This window comes from Diabrotica undecimpunctata, chromosome 5 (assembly GCF_040954645.1).
Source record: "Diabrotica undecimpunctata isolate CICGRU chromosome 5, icDiaUnde3, whole genome shotgun sequence".
NCBI lineage: Eukaryota > Metazoa > Arthropoda > Insecta > Coleoptera > Chrysomelidae > Diabrotica > Diabrotica undecimpunctata.
In genome coordinates, this window is record NC_092807.1 from 45,406,603 (window position 1) to 45,424,433 (window position 17,831).

Below are 17,831 nucleotides of genomic sequence, written 5' to 3' on the forward strand. Positions count from 1 at the left end.
AAATTCGTGAAATGTCTAGTGAAGTTTGAAACGTCAGAAAATATATATAAACAGATTGTTTAGAACAGAAACAGGTTCTTGACAGTTTAGAACAGTAGTAGGATTTTAAGTTTTGAAGTTTATAGTTCTCATTGAGTTATTGTAAACAAGTATTGTAATATAGTTGGCGTTCCGAATATAGTTATTTTCAAGAAGTGTAACAATATGTTAATTTTACAAATTTAACAGCTATTATATTATGTAAAATTTTAATAATATTGATTTATTAATTTTAAAGTTACACTTTGTCCCATTCTTTTAATTTGATGTTTTTCTATCGCATTTCTCATGCTCTATTAAAAACGTTTTATTATTTTTTTAATAATCAATATATTTTAATAAAAAAAATAAGAAATAAACGAAATCTTATTTACCTTATCTTAAACTTAAAAATTATTTCACACAAAACTCGTCTTAGTCGCCTGTTACGCTATGTAAATATGTTTCAACAATGACTTAAAACAGTTTTACTTCGTATTGTCTTTTATTTGTTTTTGAACACTTCTATTAGAACAGAACCGTCTAAGGGGCAACAAAAATTTGAGATACAGATGTCCATTTCCAACTTCATTTGTATTCATCAAGTATGCCAAAGGATTCATTGTCGATGTGAAGTTCTAAACAGTGACAATTTTGTAGAGTACTAATGCTGTTTGCTTCTTGACTTTTTCTGTCGAATATAAATGCGACTTTTCACTTCGACGTACGTAATTTGAATCTGAAAAAAAATTATTTCTATTAAATAAAAACTATACAGGATAATAAATAGTGTGTGTTATTTTGTATGCAAATCTTAAATAAAAATTTTATATATGTAAAAATCTCGTGTCTGGTGTTTGTCCAAAATAATATTCAAAAACCACTGAACCGATTGCAATAAAATTTTGTGAAAGTGTATTTGTTGGTTCAACTTAGGAGATATGATATTTTTATCTTGATAAGTGACCCATATTTTTTTAATTGTAAATTCAAAAAGTTTATATGACTTCAGGTTCTACATTTTTAGTTCATTTAATACATGTAGTTATAAAATAATTTTGGTTTTAAAATATTTATTTAAAGTCCTAGGAAGGTCTAATAGGTGAGAAAACATGATGAAATTATAAGGAAGTAGTAGAAGCACCGGTTTTATTTTTGCATACAAATAGTTACAATATACTCTTATACGAAATGTTTTATACGACTCTATCTTTAAAGTGATAGTTTATTTAAACATAAACTGACGTTTAACAAACTTCACATCTATTTACGTTTTTCACATCTATTTACGTTTTTCGTTTGGTTTAAACTCAAGAAAATATGATGAAATTGTAAGGAACATAGGAAAAGCAGATTTATTTTCCCATAAAAACAGTTATATATGTATATATATATATATATATATATATATATATATATATATATACTGATCTATCTATACCATTTACCATCAGATATTCACTTTTAATAGCTCTGCTCTCAAAAATGTGATTTTTATTCATTATTTTTGCCATTTGAAGACCTAAAAAGTTAATAGATTTAAGTGCCAATGCCAAAAGTAAAATTGTTGGGAAAAGTAAAAAAACTACAGTTTTCAACAGAATACAATTTTATTTACAAAAAGTGGTTGTAATCAAACAAGTTAATGTAAATAGATGGTGTGGTAATTTTTGTACAGTTTTACAAAAACGAAACAGAGAAAACGAATGTTAACCATATACTTTTTCAAACAGATCTAAGTCCATTGGTATGTTTTGCTTTCTAAAGATCTAAGTGCCATCACAGAGTATTTCATAGTAGAAATCTCTATTTTCTTCATCAATGAAACCTGCTTCCTAGTCCTTTTTTTTTTGTTTTCTGCTAGTAAAACCTTTGTTGGTAGAGTAGTAAGCTCCATGAAAGCTATGTATTCAATAGAAATATTTTTCTTGGGGACGTAGCATTTTTTGTCAAACCCATACAGTTCGCTGAAGTTTTTCTTGGTAAGTACGTAGCCAGGTTCCTTTTTATCAATCTTAAAATACGACACTTTGGATATTATTAAATCTTTAGTGTTGATACACATTACAGATGCTTCGTCAAAGTAAAAAAATCTATCCATGCTTAGCCCTCGGAATGGTCTTGATGGTCTGGCTGATCTAATTACGTTTTCCACATCTTTTGCGAAGTCCCGGTCTGCTGCAGAAAAGCTGTAACCAGTTACCAAGAACTTATGCTCTACGGACTCAAATAGGCACAAAGATACTATGTAAATGTACAAGAAAACCAATATACGGTTTTTGACTTGACCACCTCAGTTGTCACTCCATACAACAAATGTTTGTCTTGTAAGCCGGCAACATACCTGTATTTAAGGCTTGCAATATACAGGAAGCCATCTGACTCCCTCCTCTCCCTGATTGTCCCTAATGCCATACATTTATAATATCGTCATTGGTATCGGTAATATGAATATTAAAATTGTAGCAAGATAATTGCCTTAAATAATACATATCGCTATGTGTAAGTTTCTGAAGAAGAAATACCTTTTGAAGGCCAATCACCACACAACACACTCCACTATTAGGCGTTGTGCTGTCAGATGCTTTTTTTAATGTATTTAAGGCTTTTTTACTTTTTTTATGATGTACTTCTAGATCTGTCTTGGCTTTATTTGCTGCAGCGACATCTCTGTTTTTGATCTGAATATGAAGATAGTCGCACGTTTTACAAGTGTCTACCCTTTAAACGTTTGTCTTTTGAACGATAAATTTGGGAAGTCTTTTAAAAATACTTATCGATAGAATTTGGCACTCAAAACACTATCTGGATATTTCTGTTTAAAAGCAGCGAAAAGCCTAGTCATGTTCAATTCGGAGCTTAATTACTCCTTTTGGGACTTGGAACGGCCGTAGTGACCCTCTTCTCGTGGCAAAGAATTAATGTGGTTTTTAATCGTTTTCCTGTTATGCTCCGTAAATTTAAATGCAGTGAGGCCACTACGATTATCTTTAAAAACCACGTCACCACTTTTCTTCTTCTTCACAATAAGTGAGATTTTTTGAGGTGAAACTCCAAAAATATTTATAAAAGCTTTTTTACATACTTTAAGGAACTTCCCTTCTCCATAAGGTACCCTGTAACTTAGAGTGCTTTGTTTTGGTCATTCATTCCAAATTGGTGGTAGGACTTAAACAGTTTCCTCTTCATTTCAAATGAAACTTGATCGCATCTGTTTCTACACTTCCAAATTACCTGAAAAAAAAAATAAATGAGTTATATGTTTTGTATGGTAATGTGTAAAATGAGCTAAATTACAAAATTTTGTAAATAAATAATATACTAACCTATTCACATGGCAGTGGCTTTGCTGGGATTTCTTTATTTTTGTTTAGGGTAAATCTCTTAATCTGGCGGTTTTCTGTTTCTTCCTGAAGTTCCTATTAATCTCAGATTCATTACAAAGGGCTCTACTAGTATTAATATCTGTTGAATAGACGTCTTTTAATCATGTAAACAATTAACAACCGTGGAAAAACGCACTGATGTACATCAACAAAATCGTTGGTTGATATCTGGCACATAGATCAACTAGCACTTCCATTGCTCTGGGACTTGCACACAGCACATTCCATTGGAATTTATTTTAACAGTTTGGAGAGGGTTAGGCACTTAGATCTTTCTGTAGTGCATTGGCGTCAGGACATAGATCATTTTGCAGGAATAAAATGAAATTGGCAAATATGGCACTTAGATCGATTTAGCGTTTCAGGTCTTCATTTTTAAAAATTGATATGTTTAGAATTAAAAATAATTTTAAAATGTTCAACAGGGATTATTTATAATAACAAAACTATTTTTCAACATTTTTTTAAAATTTTCCATATATATATATTTATCGTATGTATAAAGAAAATCCTTCCATCATCTATAAAAAAATATATTTTTTAAAAAAAGGATATGATAATTTACAGTCGTTAAGTTGTGTCAAATGTTATCTGTTAAGCAACTTATTATTCATTCAACTTAAATATTATTCAATATTAAAATTATTCTCCTAACTAACTTCTTCTAGCTCAAATTCAAAGAAATGATTCTAAATGATTTCCATTATTTAGGTGGGTTTTACTTAGTTTTTTATATTTATCTTGATGTTATTCAATTATTTCTTTAAATTGTTTTAAAGCATACCTATCAATTATCATTTTTAGTAAAATGCCCGAAAAAAATCAAACCTCAACAATGCATGTAGCCAAGCCGCAAGACGTAAACGAATTGCAAGTGCTAATAGACCGGGCGAACCAACTACTCAAATAAATAAAGATGAGTGAGTGAGGTTAAAAGAGAACTCTGCACAAGAATCTCATTCTCATTGTGACTAACGTGTATGACAGAATATATTAAGAATGAGAGCTACACGTGGGCAGCATACAGCTACATCCAGAATACAAGAACGAGAAAGACAGAGAATCAACCGCGCATTTACACGTATATCATTTGGTCGTCTTGCATTTGAATATGCCCCAGACATTAATTATTCTGCTCTTTTTAAAATTTCTATTGGTGCAATGTACACAGTATGTCAGTTTCGTCGGGCATTGAAGTTTCATAACGAAGCACATGGCATCTATTGCGCATCAGAAAAATTTATGTTACCATTACTTACCACACCACCAAAACCTTTAAAATTACTTATTACTGGTGGTTCAGAAAATTAGATGGAGGGCAAACACCACATTCAGTACTCAAGCTGCCATTAGGCGTTCGTAGCAAACCAAATGCAATGTGTAACATTAAAAAGAGAAGTGAAATGGTTGCAGTTATGCAAACGAGTTCAGTTATTATCTGGAATGAATGTACTAATGCTCACAAAACATTCGCTTGAAGCATTTACATATAAGTATGCAAGATTTAAACGGAAACGACAAACTATTTGATGGTGCTGTCTTACCACTATCTGGTGACTTCCTAAAGACATTACCGGTTATTTGCCTACACGACTGTATCTGCGGCGGCCTTGTGGACTATCACGGATTGTGTTCCTCTACATGTGTTAGCGGTAAAAATGAGACATATCTATGAGAGAAGAGAGCATTTGACAACAGCAATAAAAAAAAGGAAAGGGAAAGAAGAATGAAAAGGTGGCAAGAAGAGTGAGAAAACACGGAAGATGTTGCCCAGTGGATCAAGATGCTGATCTCGAGCCTAACTGGGCATATTATCTGTTTTAGGGCGTATCTTCGTAGGTCCATAAAGACAAATACAGATAAATGCCTATACTGCGAATATTCCGTGACTGTTACTCAGACAATGCTGGAGTGCAATAGATGACAGTGGAGAGAAACAAAATGTATAGAGAAATTGGTATGAACCCTGTGACTGTGAGAGAGATGATCGTGAAGATGACAGGAAGTTATCCGAACAGTAATTAAAAAGAAAGAAAAAGAAGAGAAACACCAACCAGACCAATGACAGGGATAAGATCTAAATAAGAGAAGGATTGTTCCAAAAATGTCGTCAGCCTTACAACGGCTATCCCAATTTCGGAGTAAGGAAGCCAAATTTTAAGAACTCAGAATGGGGGTAGCATAAAAAAAATTTAGATGCACAACCAAACCCCACCAGGAAAATTCTAGGTGCGCCAGTGGCTATACTTAACAAACAAAATAACTAAATAAAAAAGGAACGAACAAGATAAAAAAATCTATAAATAAACATCGAAGGAGGAGAGGTTTTAAATAAAAAAAAATTAAATATGACAAAAAGAGTAACATTTATTCTCAATTAATAGCTTAGTTACTATTGATATCTCTGTATAGAGCTTCGTCGTCACCTTAATTATCAATCAGAGGTTCTAGCTACTTCTCCACAATAAAATCTCGTTCCTACTTTAAAATACTATTTCAACATCTTCTCTTAAACCTACAAAATAAAAATAATAACTTCCAGAAAAAAAATTTATAATTATTTGTATGAGATTAAAAGTTCGTAATAGATCTTTTTCTTATGGCTATTGTGACTTTTGACTTTGCTGACTGCTGCCCTAAAAGTCTGATAATTGTGAAGTTAAACAATTTTCGAAGGTTATGCAACCAGAATATTCTTCCTCTTCCTAGACTTCTTTTTCCAAGCACCTTACCTAATTCGAAGGATCGTATTAGTTATTTGGTATTAAAATGGATTAAATTTAATACTTTTTTAAAGTAGCTTTCTTAAATTTTGGTATTTTTGGGTTTTCTAAAAAATTCGTCAAACTATGCTCTCATGTTTACTAGTGATTTCCTTGAGCCCTATTTATATTTTTGATAAAGTTTTGGTAGTCTAAATTCAGCATTATTTTGGCTATGTTATTTTAAAATAAAGAAAGATGATTTGTAACAATAAAACACTGAAAACTTTGTTTTCAAAGCTTCCACAAAATTTATTTTAAATTCTTGTCACTACAGCTGTTTCGGCTGATTGCCTTTCTCAAGTGACCTGTTTTTGGCATGGGTCTACACTTTATAGTTTCTAATGAAATAGGTTGAGGAGGGGAGAACTGTTTGTCTCAAGCTGGTCATTCAGAATTATATCTGTGTTTTTTAATAAATATATCCTTTCTTATCCTAATAAATATATAAATAAATCCTTTCTCTAAAAGTTTTTAGAGAAAGGATTTAAACACAACTTGCCCCAACATAATAATCAGAAAACTTTAGAATATTTAGGTGTAGAATGTGAAGTAGCATTAAACAAAACTGCTAACAATATCGAAAAAAGTATAATTGCAAAATCTATTACAGATGTGTGTAGTGAAACCAAAAATTCCTGTTACAAAGAGAATAAAACAGCCATTTCAATTAAAAAAAAAATAGAAAACAACATAATGTTTACAAAAGCAGACAAAGATAACACTACTATTGCTATAGATAAAATAGAATATAATAACAAAACAATGGAATTTTTAAATAATCAAAACATTGAAACGTTACACAAAGATCCAACAGAAAAGTATCAAAAAAAAATTAAGCAAGCTTAGAAAATTCAAAATTAATAGTAAATCCAATAGAACAGAAATACCTCAGTATCATGAACCCACAGCCTCCTAAATTATACTCTTTCATTAAACTACACAAACCGGATCACCCAATAAGAAATGTGGTTTCTTTTCATACAGCTCTGTCATATAGACTTTCAAAAAAACTGTTAGAGATTATTTTAAAACACACTCAATTTTCACCAAAATTTACCATAAAAAAATACAATAGAACTAGTTAATAAAATCCAACATTTTCAGTTACCTAACAACTCCAGATTAATTTCATTTGACGTAAAAAATCTTTTTCCTAGTATCCCTCCTACAGAAACTTTTATTCTAGTAAAAAACCTTTTAGACCAAAATAGTACAAATCCAATCATTACCTCTGAAGTTTTACATCTTTTTGAAGTTTGCATAAACCAGGACTACTTTGAATTTAATAATGAAATCTATACAAATAACAGTGCAGGACTTATAATGGGCAATCCTCTAAGCCCATTGCTATCAGATATTTTTATGGATCATCTAGAGACAAAGATTTCAAAACATCCCATATTCAAACAGTTTTTATATTGGTGGAGATACGTAGACGACGTACTGGTATGTTTCACAGGAACTAACAGGCAACTCGACCAATTTTTATCGCATATAATTTACTTCATAATCATATTAAATTTACAATAGAAACAGAACAAAATCAATCCATAAATTTTTTAGATTAAAAATTATCAGACTTAAAAACAAACATGACTTCTCCATATTTCATAAACCTACCCATACTGAAAGACTATTCACAATTCATCATCCCATCCCACACAACATAAACTGGCAGCCTATCATAGTATGTTACATAGATTAACAGAAATTCCGATGTCAAAATACAATTTTGAGACAGAATTAAATATCATTAAGCAAATAGCAGTAAACAATGGATACAACGAACAAACAATTAATAAAATGTTAAATCAAAAACTACACAAGAAAGCCCTGAACTTAGTATTTCCACCACCACAGAAAAAACCCAGTACCTTCTGCTCGATTACATATACAGGCAAAATATCAACAAAAATAGCCAAACACATGAAAAAGAAAGGAATAACACCAGCTTTCAGAACAAATAACAACCTAGGCAAATATATTAAAAACAACAACAGCCAACATAAAAACCACTTACACAGTGGTGTGTAAAACTTAAATGTGGCGACTGCTCAAAAACTCACATTGGTCAAACTGGTAGAAATTTTAATGAACGAATAGCAGAACACAAAAGGGCTTTCAATAATAGAAAAACAAATTCTACATACGCACTTTACCTTCTAGATCATAATCATTCTTTTAATGACAAATTTAAAATTCTTCACATTCAAAATAAAGGCCTTATTAGACCCATGCCAAAAACAGATCACTTGAGAAAGGCAATCAGCCGAAACAGCTGTAGTGATAAGAATTTAAAATAAATTTTGTGGAAGTTTTGAAAACAAAGTTTTCAGTGTTTTATTGTTACATAAAATGAATTTCCATCAAGTCACGGTCGAATCCATCAATTATTTGAAAGATGATTTGTTAACACCTAATATTATTTCCATTATTTATGCTATTATATTATAACAATATTAACAATAATTTACATTTAGTTTCATCAGTAAATTAAATGACACCCTTGCAATCTTTCTTTCCCTTTAAGTCCTCATATGCTTTTTTATATGAATGCAAAATAAGACCCTCAACAGTGTATTTTGTTTTTTATTTTCATTTTCTTAAAGGCGAAAGAGCATTTCCATCCATATTTAAACAATGTAATTTAATTATAGACCGCCAATTTCATACAACATATCCAACCGAAATTCCAACGCAAATAGATTTTATTTTTGAATGTTAGATTTTATTTGATTACGGTGTGAACACGGCTTTTCCGGTTCAGTTTAAAAAGCATTTATTGGAATTTGCTTAGTTTGCTTTTAAAAGCATTTTAAAAGCAAACTAAGCAGATGCCAATAAAATGGAAAAATATTGTGGTGAACCCTATACATATAAAGGGAGACAAGTAACATATGCTATGCATTAAAAAATTAATACTCGGAAAGAAAAAGTAAATAGATGAGTTTAAATTAACGTTTATAACTCAATTTTTGTCTCATCTGGAAACGAAATATCATCGCTTCAAAGCAATAGTATGATTTGTCAAATAATGTAGTTTAGAGAAAAACGCAATTGAAATTTTTACGAAACTTTATTACTTGAATAACTTTTCTATGTTTGGATGGATTTACATGAAATTTTGTTTGAGTATATAACTTTACAGGCGGTACATAAATATTTATCGTAATTTATAAAAAAGTGAAAAATAATTGGAAAAAAAGTTACTTGTCCCACTGTTACCCTAAAAGTTAATCTGTTTTTAAACGATATCCGTAAATGTGTGTTATTTAAACTTTTTTTTTTATTTAAAGAAATAAAGTCGCAGCCACCCAAAGGTTATTAGCGACATTCCTGTAACATTTGTAATAATATAACCTAATAAATTGTTCGGAACTAAACTTTTGTTGAGGAGTGCTTTCAGGTTATTTGGCAAATTGTAAGACTATCTTTGATTTACATATTTAGGACAGTCTATCAAGAAGTGCTTTATACTGTCTACTGTATTGCATGTTTCGCATTTTAGAGGTTTACTATTTGAGAAGAGATAGGCATGAGTATACCTGCAGTGTCCAAGTCGTAGACGTGTAATAATAGTTTCGCATTTTCTACTTCTGGCTGTGGACTTCCATGAAAAAATATCACTTTTGATGGTTCTGAGTTTCGAACTAGAGTTATTCCACTCCCGATTCCACGCACTTAACGCCTTATTTTTGAAATAAAATTTTAGATCGCCTGCGATACTCCGACACTCTGTTTCTGATGTGTCACTGGTGATAGCGTTACGCGCACTAGTATCTGCTTCTTCATTTCCTTCTATACCTATATGAGATGGTATCCATAGAAAGTGGACTCTTCTGAGATTTTCTTGAGCTTTCATTAATTCGATCCTGACAATTTTCTCAATGGGGTGATTAGGGTATACATTTTGCATAGCTTTGACTGCACTAAGAGAATCAGAAAGGACTAGACAACAAGGAATGTTTTTAGTTAATGTTGGCTTAACTGAGATGTGTCACTTTCCGCGCTTCCGATACCTGTTAATATAATTAGATTTTTTTCCTTATGGACGTGAATTTACGTTTTATGGATCTTTCTTTTAAATGAGGATAAACTTTAATGAGCATATGGGACAAAGCTCGTAGGTCTGTGGTATATTCTTGAATTGTGGTTATAGGATCTGCTGACCCCGTGATATTCATTAGGAGCATTAAGTTGATCAACGTTTAGAGGGAAAGATAGAGGATGATTTTCTATGAAGTTTTTAGCGAGGTCAAGTAAGAGAGAAAATGAGCATTCAGAAGTGCTTGCTGAACTAATTTTAGCTTTTTTAGATTTTGCTTGGACTTTAGGTGGTGGAAAAATGTTACATTCTTTTGAAGATGGATCTGCTTCAGGTGAAATAATTTCATCAAAGTTTCTTTTTGGTTGATTAATTATGTGACTGTACTTATTTGATGCATCTACTTTGTTAGGTATCTCCGGGATATTAGAAATAGACATTTGTTCACACTGAGAAGGGTTTGTGACATTGGATGCTTGCAAGGATATATTTGTTGCGCTGGATACCGATACTTAAGAGTAAATGACTCTGGTAGTGTTAGATTGTGCGGACTGATATAGATTTGTCTTCGAAAACTAAGGATGTGATTGTACTCAGGCATAGAAGCACTTATTTTGAGGAAGGTAATGCGGGGGACAGGAACTATGCCGATTTTTTGTAACTCATTGATTAGCAAGTCGTGCGGTACTGAAGGACATACGACGGAGAGCACAAGTCGTTCCGCTGGTGTAACTAACCTTCTTTCTCTGACAATTTCACCTTGTATTTCTATTTAACCATGATTATTCATAAAATCGTCCACTATTTGTTTATTGGATAAATACATACATATGCAATTATTAGATAATCTAGAAGAGAAGATTATATCTTTCGGTTGAATTATATTTCCAAGTGGGAGAAGGTAGTCTTGAAGTTTGGTGTTTTCTAAGGCGCTAAAAATAATTGCTTGGGACTTTAAAGGAAATTGCACTCTCGATGCTGCCAAAGAGTATGACTGTGATGCGCTTATTTGACTTTGATGGTCTTGTATTGTAGAACTGTTGTGTGATTCCATGTATGAATCGTTTCGATAAACGTTAAGTTGTAAGTAAGTCCGACCCTGTACACCTGCTAAAACAGGTATATCGGTCTTTAATAAAAGCGGTTATTTGCTGGTAAAACTGGATTTGTTTCTTGACAACAATAACAAATAATTGCAATTTGCCGACTGCTAATTTAATGCTAATTTAACTGGATATTATGTAAGGAGTTTGTACACTTACAGTTTATTTCAATATATCACTAAGATTCACAATTTATAACCCTCATTAAACTTTGTTAATGTTAAAAATATTCGGAGCCCATATTGAATACAACATTATAGTTATCGATGCAGAACCGAACTCCTTATTTAATCTTATATTGTATTGAAGTTTTGTTTAAAATTTTAACATTTTATTAAAAGACAAAACAATTTTGTTGTTTAATCATTTTATTAGATAAATTATAAACTCAACATACATGTTTTCCGACAATTTTAAAACTTGACAACGAAAATTAAAAAACAAAAAAATTAAAAATTAATCATATTCAGTTGTGGTCACATCAGATGCAAATAACGATCTGGAAATGTCATGTTGTCTCTTTGGTATTAAATTATCGTTCCATAAACTTATTAAATCATTCGTTTTTTTAATCGGAATCGGTGGTGCTTGCTCATAGACAAAAATTAAAGTTGGATGTTCTCCCTGGCTTCTTAACTTTTTGTTAATATTGACATCAATAATGATAAATTTGATGTTATATTAACATCAAATTTTTCCTGTTTGAATGAAGTCTTTATTTGACATCTCATTAACGTCATATGGCTTACCTTTCTTTGTAGCTGACTTTGCAATGGTGATAAATTAAGATGGAACATAAATTGGACTATTTTTAAGTATTCTTATTCTTTCCTTTACAATACATGAGTGCATTGAGTCACCTTCATTTTCTGTGTGACAAACAATAAGGTATTTATGATCTACTTCCTCTATATTATATAGTCCGTCTAGAAAGTATCTGGAAAAAAGAAAGCAAGATTATAATTTTACGGTATCTTATATACTAAAACGCTAAGCCCTTTTCTTGTCCACCACTTTACTCAAAAACCATATTAAGTAGATAATTAAAATATTTTTTCGGAATATTATTAGTATTACGTATGAGATTGTCAAGAAATACTTTTGGTACAAAAATTCACTTCCGGTTTTGAGATGACCGGAAGTTAAAATTTACTTTAAGTTTTAGACCTCACAATGTATATATGGATCGAAAGGTCTCGTCGAGACGAATCTAAATATGTACTTCCGGTTGCGATCCGACACTGGAAGTGACCTGAAACGCGCATAAAACGTCAAGATAGACCAAATCTGACACCGGATTCGCGATCAGCATGCAAAATCTTATATACTAAAACGCTAAGCCCTTTTCTTGTCCACCACTTTACTCAAAAACCATATTAGATAATTAAAATATTTTTTCGGAATATTATTAGTATTACGTATGAGATTGTCAAGATATACTTTTGGTACAAAAATTCACTTCCGGTTTTGAGATGACTGGAAGTTAAAATTTACTTTAAGTTTTAGACCCCACAATGTATATATGGATCGAAAGGTCTCGTCGAGACGAAACAAAATATGTACTTCCGGTTACGATCCGACACCGGAAGTGTTCCGAAATGCGCATAAAACGTCAAGATAAAGCAAATCTGACACCGGATTCGTGATCAGCATGCAAAATTAACTGCTAAATGATAACATTGTAACAAAAAACATTGTTTTCGACGAAATATTTGGTGATATTTAATACACTTTTTACTTGCATTATTATTGATGAATGTTACGTATATTCTTGCTTATATTGTTTGTATTGATCTCTTAATTTTTCTCACAAAATAAAAATTTTATTTAAAAAACTCGATGTCGAGTTGGTCCGCTAGTTTATTTCTATCACTTGAAATATAAAATTTCAACAAATAATTCATCTTATTTACTTATATAACCTCCATTTAAATCTAAACACTTAACTAAACGTCCAGGCACACCCAAAACTAGGTCAAGGCCATAATTTTCGGTAATGGTGTTCCAGGCCTGTAAAACTGACCTCATCAAACCTTCTTTATCTCGTGGCGCTGCTCGTTCCACTTCAATCTTTATCAGTCCCCTTATGTTTTCAATGGGGCTAAGATTTGGAGATGCTGCTGGCCACGAAATTGTTGCCAATTCGTGTTCTTGCATCCAAGCTTGAGTATAAGCAGAAGTATGGCATCTTGCATTATCTTGCTGAAAACGCCACCCCTCTGGATATAAAACATGAGCCATTTCTAGAAGAAAACATTTAGGTTGTCACAATATTTTGCACTATCAACACTACCATTAACTATACATAGAGGTGTAGCACCACGCTGAGATATTGCTCCCCAAACCATTATTTTAGTGGAAAATTTGGAAATTTGAACGGTAATATTTTCTCTTGATAGGACTTTTAGATGATTTGCATCAAGCTGGAAACAACTTTCATAAGATATAAAGACATTATTAAAATTATCTTCTCGAAAACGTTGACAAAAATCTATTCATTGTTGCCTTTGCAGAGGTGTCATTGTAGGGATTTTTTTTGGATTCCTTGATATGTAGCCTTGCTTTTTCAGTTACATGCAGACAGTTTCTGGGCACACTTTTATTCTTCGTTGATTTCCAAATCTGTTCGCTAATCTTCGAAACCCTAGGCGTGGATTTTGTCGTCCCAAAGCCAAAGCCACTAAAGCATTTAAATTGTTTCCGCAAATCTTACGCGGTCTACCCGAAACTGGTCTATGTCTCATATCTATGCCATTTTTTATCCTCTTTATTGTCTCATACACTGCACTTTTTTCGAGTTCAGTCAATTTCATCAATTTTTTAACGTTTCGGACACCCTTTCTATACAAATATTCCACCACTTATCTTTTTTCTCTTTGCGACATTATTTCACAAATCTTAAGTCTGTTTACAAACAACAATATTTGACAGATGGCGTTGTTATACGATTTTGTCCATAACCTACTATCGGCACAACTTACTCGATACATTACTTTTGTCTTAAAATGTTACAAAAAGGAAATCTATTAGGAAAAATATAAAATTCCGGATACTTTCTAGACGGACTATACTTTTCTACAGTGTATAAATACATACACATAAGAAATTTATTTTTATTTTGAGCTATAAAATTGTAGCTGTAGAATACCACTTTTTTGCCAATGCCATACTTTTTTAGGAACTTAAAAACACAAGTTGGCTCCTCATTTGACTTCTTTTTCATGCCACATGTAACATAATCTTGTTGTTCTACTTTTCGAACCTGTCTTTATTAAACGGTACACTGTTGTTCAAGAAATTTTTGTTAAAACTGCCGTTTGCTTAACAGGTTCATATTTGGGTTATTTTTTTAGAAAGTCAATCAAATACATCTAACACCATATTTTGCTCAGCTACACACAAATTCTTCCTTTGCTGAGTACTTGGCCCAGCACTTTCATCTTTATGTTCTAAATTATCCGTAGGTTCATTTTCGTCAGGTAAGCGCACATCACTTCGCATGGCCGCCGCATATTTTTCTTTGATAAATACTAAATATATCACAACACTTTTTTTCGAACTCTGACTGAAAGAACCACAAAATATACTATAAAATATACTATAATTTTAAGAATGACTAATTCCGTTACTTAAATATTGTGACAATGATCCCGCCCCATTTAATTATTCTACGAAAATGTACATATTAGGTACTTAGCCATTACCGGAAATGTAAAATTGTTTGTAAATTTGTATTTTGGTCAACTGCAAGAATTTTTCTTAATTATTTTTAAATTTTATAAACAAAAACATTATATTTTTATAAACTTTTTGCAAAAATATTTAATGACGATGATTTGGAATAAGTTTTACTTCTTTTTATGTATATTAATAATTAGTGTTCATTAACAAAACAAAATGCCTACTTATTTTCGTAACTGAGAAATATTTTATTTTGTCAGTCCTAAGTTTAGAAAAAAAAAGAATGCAAGTATTTTTTTAATAGTATATAGCGAGATTGTTTACTGCTAAAGACCATTGTTCCGATCAATTTGTAAAAACATTTAAATAAACTAATAATTCAAAATTCAACACTGCTCCGGTAATTTTATTTGAATGTTGGATAAAGGTTAGTACAACTGTGTAATGTCTCTCTAGGGATCTGTGTTACAATAGGTATCAATAGCGGATTATCAGGAGGTTGGTCTTTAAAATTTCGCATAGATCTTGTCCCTCACAATACAGAAGCTCTGAACGTAAAAACAAATCTATCCCATCGAAAAGAAGCAACAATAAAATGGCTTCAGTATGGACGCTATAGCGACATCTGACAATAAATCACGAAAATAGAAATCTGAATATTTTTATTGATGAAACCAAAATCCAGATTTTTGCTTTAATCTGTGGTTTTTTTTTTTTTTGTTTAATATATGTTTGAATTGCCAATACAAACGAGTAAGATAAAATTAAATTATTAAGAGAATGTTAATCAAGCAACAAATACAAAATTTGTGTAATTTATTAATGTTTTGTATTATGAGAACTATTTCCGGAGTGGAAATCAAAACGTCAACGAAACTTAATTTTAAAGTAAAATTGTGGCTCATTTCCAAAAAAATAGTTAATAAGAATAAATGAAATTGTTAAAAATGAGAAACGACGGAAAAACTGAAAGACAAACTACAATAAAAAAAAACATTAAACAAACAATTCGACGCTGTAAAGGATAAGAATTCACGATAAGAAGAAGAAAAAAGTGATTAATTTCCGTCATTTTTTAAATGTGTAGACTCAGTGTTTTTGAGTTATGTTGTAAATCTGCCAATATTTTTATTATTGTAATTTTTTCTAATACGAGGTAATTTTGTACATTTGTTTATTTATATTATACATTTGAAAAAGTTTAATTATTTAGATTATCCTAACCGAGCTGCGAAAGTTTAAACCACGAGAAAATTAAAATGTCATTTTAAACTACCAGAAAATTGAATCTTTAGAAATTATGCAAAATAAATTACTCGCATTTAATAAACTGCTATACTTTACGACATATTTTAAAAACCGCTTTTGTTGTGAGCTGATACATTTTTCTTTTTAAGTCCGTACAAAATTAGTCTTGTAATTTCTACGTTAGGGACATATAGAAAAATATTTCTGAAAAAAAGCATTTATTTTAATACACTTAAACGAATTGATTAATAGTAATTCCGGTTTTTTAAAAAGTAATTTTAAAAAGAAACAGTACCATAGTTGTTATGGAATATATAGCTAAGATTTTTTATTGTTTATTTATTTACAAAAAATACTCACTTTAAGCACGTGAGTCATTAGTGACATTACTTATTACATTATATGAAATTATATAAATATGTATTTTTAGGAAAGTTTTTGGTATTTAAATGTTCACCTTATACTGTTTTAAATCTCTGGAAATATTGTTTTTTTTTTTGGCCTTTGGTTCGAGACCTATTTAGCCAGACAGTTGGTTGAATACGAAAAAACAATTAACTCCTACACTTCCTTTAAATTCATTTCTGACAATTTTCTAATCATCTGTTCATTAACTCAATTTTCTAACATTCCTATTGAAAACACTATTGGGTAACTATACAAAATAGGTTGAACATCAACACACGCTTCATGCTAAGGTGTCCTTCATAGCGACTTTTTTTTATACAAACAATACAGGCAACGGTTAAAGGTAAATGACATAAAAGGAAAGACAATGAGAAATACAACAACTAACGTCCGACTATTTCGGATTCACACAACACTAAAAGAGGAAGTTTAAATTTTCCGTCTGGTACGTTTGAAAAATTCCCATAAAATCGATCTAATAGTTGGATTTCGACTACCTAAATAGAGAATAGAAGCAATGTTCTGCGGTAGTATGTTTTTTTGTTGGAAGATGGCTTGAAGTAAAAATTTTATGGCTTCTTGATTATACCGACATTAAAACATCCAGTGGTTAAGGTCGTCATAACTGAAGCTCGGATTTATAGGCAATAAAAATTGAAGAAAAAGGCGCCTATATAGGCAAAGATTTTTATTAAAAAAGGCAGGAATATTAACATTTAGGCAAAATATAGGCAATAAAAGAATACAACTTATTATTTATTGTACAAAGTGAATTAACGTAATATTAACTTAAGGCAGGTATATTTACACATCATAATCATAATATTAGTATAACTAAACTAGTAACTAAATAACTGTAAATTAATAATTAAACATTGTAACCACATAAAATTTTATCATTAATAGAAACAACTACTTAAATGTTTTTCAATATTTTCGGTCTTAAAACTATGTCTTCGATCACTTAAAATTAATTTGTACATTGAAAACGAACGTTCGACATCAACAGATGTAATTGGAGCATATTTCAGAGCGGATAATAAATCTGGCATAATTTGAAATTCCTCGGAAAATGTCCCATTCAAAACTTTAGCAACATTAGATAAAAACGAAAAACCTTCATTCTTGTCGAAAACATATTTCATTTTTTTTTAAATTAATTGACCGTTACTTCCAG

The 17,831-nt window shown here is 31.0% G+C and overlaps 1 protein-coding gene across 3 annotated transcripts in view; it reads right to left on the reverse strand.

Annotated features, from left to right (window-relative positions):
- The window catches only part of LOC140441284 (corticotropin-releasing factor-binding protein), a 447,599-nt gene that overhangs the window by 366,126 nt on the left and 63,642 nt on the right, over nt 1-17,831 (reverse strand). For 2 of the 3 annotated variants that reach the window (XM_072531901.1, XM_072531903.1), the window contains exon 2: nt 414-757. The gene's annotated coding sequence lies outside the window, so the exon portion shown is untranslated. Of the gene's footprint in view, nt 1-413; nt 758-12,066; nt 12,255-17,831 lie in introns of all 3 variants that reach the window. The other variant, XM_072531902.1, reaches the window with a different exon arrangement.